Genomic DNA, 3919 nt, shown 5'->3' on the forward strand with positions numbered 1-3919 from the left:
TGTAGAAGTTGCAAAGGATCCTAGGCCACATGCCAAACCTCCTCAGGTTTACTTACTTACTGAAAGTATATGAAAACTTTCGGCTTTTCCCGTTTAGGGGTTGCCACAGCGAATCGTCACACTGACAACTCGCATGCTGACATTTGGCATGTGTTGTACGTTGGATGCCCTACCTGACGCAACCCTGATTCAAACCCGGGCCGCAGCGGTGAGAGCGCTGCGCCTTAATCACTAGCCTACCAGGGATGGCTACTCAAAGTATATGAAAACAAATGTTAGAAATACCCAGAACTGCTTGGTTGTTGTAGTATTTGAAGAGAAAAACACAGAGCGCCATATAGTCACTGTGTATTTTGTTTTGTGACCTTATGGACAAATGCATTTCTGCATTTGGATTCACGCTGCTTGGTTGAAAGAGGACTGGGCCTTGTAAACAGCAGTCACATGTACAGTCATGTGAAAAAATTAGGACACCCTTTGAAAGCATGTGTATTTTGTAACATGTTTTAATATATGGTTATTTAATTTCAATTTTAACAATACAGAGAGATTAAAGTAATACAACTAAACAAGTAAAACTGAAGAAAAGTCTTTTCAAGATCTTCTGTAAATGTAATTCTACAAAAATGCCTATTCTAACTGAGGAAAAAGATAGCACACCCTCACATGTATGCCCTCTTAAAATGGCTCAAATCACCCACAGGTATATCACACCAGGTGCACATAAGTAGTAGATCGTCTCTCAGCATTTTGAATGAGGCTTGCCCTATCTAAACCTCAGACATTTAGTTTGGTGTGCTCCTGACTGTTGAAGTGAGAGTGAGCACCATGGTGATAGTGAAAGAGCTGTCAGAGGCCTTCAGAAAAAAACATTGTAGCAGCTTATGAGTCTGGTAAGGGATTTAAAAAGATCTCAAAAAGATTTTGAAATCAGCCATTCCACTGTCCGGAAGATAGTCTACAAATGGAGGGCTTTCAAAACAACTGCCAACATGCCAAGGTCTGGTCGCCCCAGCAAGTTCACACCAAGAGCAGACCGCAAGATGCTAAAAGAGGTCTCCAAAAACCCTAAAATGTCATCTCGAGACCTACAGCAGGCTCTGGCTACTGTTGATGTAGAAGTGCATGCCTCTACAATCAGAAAGAGACTGCACAAGTTTAACTCGCATGGGAGGCGTGCAAGGAGGAAACCTTTGCTCTCTAAGAGAAACATCAAGGCCAGACTGACATTTGCCAGAGAGAATGTTGACAAAGACCAGGACTTCTGGAATAATGTTCGTTGGACAGATGAGTCCAAAATTGAATTATTTGGACACCAGAGCAGAGGACATGTTTGGCGTAAACCAAACACAGCATTCCAGGAAAAGAACCTCATACCAACTGTGAAGCATGGAGGTGGAAGTGTCATGGTTTGGGGCTGCTTTGCTGCAGCAGGACCTGGTCAGCTCACCATCATAGAATCCACCATGAATTCTACTGTGTATCAGAAGGTGCTTGAAGAACATGTGAGACCATCGGTTAGAAAATTAAAGCTGAAGCGGAACTGGACCATGCAACATGACAATGACCCAAAACATACTAGTAAATCAACCAAAGACTGGCTGAAAAAGAAGAAATGGAGAGTCCTGGAATGGCAGAGTCAAAGTCCAGACCTGAATCCCATTGAGATGCTGTGGGGTGACTTGAAAAGGGCTGTACATGCAAGAAACCCCTCAAACATCTCACAGCTGAAACAATTCTGCATTGAGGAGTGGGATAAAATTCCCTCAGACCGATGTCAGAGACTATTAGATGGCTACAAGAACCGTCTCACTGCAGTTATTTCAGCCAAAGGAGGTAACACTAGCTATTAGGGGCTAGGGTGTGCTAACTTTTTCCTCAGTTGGAATAGGCATTTTTGTAGAATTACATTTACAGAAGATCTTGAAAAGACTTTTCTTCAGTTTTACTTGTTTAGTTGTATTACTTTAATCTCTCTGTATTGTTAAAATTGAGATTAAATAACCATATATTAAAACATGTTACAAAATACACATGCTTTCAAAGGGTGTCCGAATTTTTTCACATGACTGTACGCACAAGTAGCATGTTTACTAGGTCGTGTAAGCTGTCATCCTGCCAGGGCAGAGACATTTGGCTATAGGGGAGGCGACAGTGGTGCAGTGGGTAGAGCAGTCGTCTTCCAACCAGAATGTTGCAGGTTCGAATCTCAGTGCCTGCAGTCCACGTGTCGAAGTATCCTTGGGCAAGACACTGAAACCCCCCCGTTGCCCCTAATGGTTAGAGCCATCGGTTGAGGTGGCGCCGCAGATGGCTGCCATCAGCTCTGTGCCGGAAACAAATTTCTTGTGTGTAAAATACTTGGCCAATAAAGATGATTATCCTTATCCTACAGACGTAGTTCAAATTAAATCTGGTTTCGCTTTAGCTGAACATGATAGATTCACCTGAGAGCTTTTTGACCCTTTCTACTTCATTTGGTGTTTGTTGCATGTGAAGAAATCCTGAGTGCACATATAGGAGATAGTGCTGCCGCTAACATTTTTATGATTAATCTGCCAGTTATTTTCTGGATTGTTTAATCTGTAAAATGTCCAGGCCAGATGATGTGTTGGACGGTGTCACAACAGCTGCCTGAAAACAGCATTTTCAGGCAAACGATACTTCTGTGTGTTAATTAATAAACAAAATAGTTGTTTTTTGTGCTGATTGATTATTCAACTGATTATTGCAGCTTCACTAAGAGAGCGTACCATTGTTTTCCAGTTCAGATATTAAAGAAGTAAGTTCCATGTGTGTTGTTCTTCTGGTCAGATTACACTAAAACCATCAGATCTGTGGCCTTCATATGATGCAGGCCAGTTATGATAAAATGACCTTAAAGTGAGTTTTTTCTTATTTATGTTTAATAGCAACAAACTAATCTGTGCAACACAACGAGAGGAAACAGAACTCTGGGAAATGGTAGTGACAACAAAGGCTAAATCGAGACATTTCCTGTCACTCCCTAAACTGTCCTCTTCCAACCTCCACTGTTTATGGAGCTGCAGATTTAAGATTAAGGAATTATTTGCCATTTATACACTGTATTTGTGTGTGTAGAGAATGTGTGTATGCATGTCGCTTCTCGCTCAGAAGCACCATCTACAGGTATGTGCCAAAAAATTAGAATATCGAGGGAAAGTCCATTTATTTCAATAATTTGTTTCAAAAAGTGAAACTTGTATGTTATATTAGTTCACTACACACAAAGTGAAATATTTCAAGCCTTTATTTGTTTCAATTTTGATGATTATGGATTAAAGACAAAAAAAACCCCCAAATCCAGTATTTCACAAAATTAGAATATTTCATGTGACCAATAAAAAAAGGATCTTAAACACATGTTGGCCTTCTGAAAAGTGTGTTAATGTACTGTATTATGTCCTCAGTACTTTGTTGGGCCTCCTTTTGCATTAATTACTGCATCAAGGCGGCGTGGCATGGAGGCGATCAGCCTTTGACACAGTTGAGGTGTTATGGTAGCCCAAGTTGCTTTGATATTGGCCTTCAGCTTGTCTGCATTTCGGGGTCTGTGTTCCCTCATCTTCCTCTTGACAATACCCCATAGATTTTCAGTGGGGTTTAAGTCAGGTGAGTTTGCCGGCCAATCAAGTACAGTTATTCCATAGCTATTAAACCAGTGTGGATGTCTGATCACACCTCCCTGCTGGAATGTGATCTACACCGGGGGTCTGTGTGTATGTGTGATGTTAATTTGTATGTTAAACTGGCCAAGTGGTCATCTCAGGATGTCGAGCCCTCGGTCTCTGCAGGACATCCCAAGACAAAGCAGAACTTGCAATATGTTAAGTGGGTCTGTGTGTGAATGCAAAACAAGCCAACTTGTCTTTGTTAAAATGTGAATGGGCTGTCTGGT

At 41.3% G+C, this 3919-nt stretch overlaps 1 protein-coding gene across 1 annotated transcript in view; it reads left to right on the forward strand.

Moving 5' to 3' along the window:
* cnot3b (CCR4-NOT transcription complex, subunit 3b) overlaps nt 1–3919 on the forward strand; it is a 37004-nt gene that overhangs the window by 5348 nt on the left and 27737 nt on the right. The gene's annotated exons all lie outside the window — the stretch shown is intronic.

Source organism: Monopterus albus, unplaced genomic scaffold (assembly GCF_001952655.1).
Source record: "Monopterus albus unplaced genomic scaffold, M_albus_1.0 scaffold165.1, whole genome shotgun sequence".
Taxonomy (NCBI): Eukaryota; Metazoa; Chordata; class Actinopteri; order Synbranchiformes; family Synbranchidae; genus Monopterus; species Monopterus albus.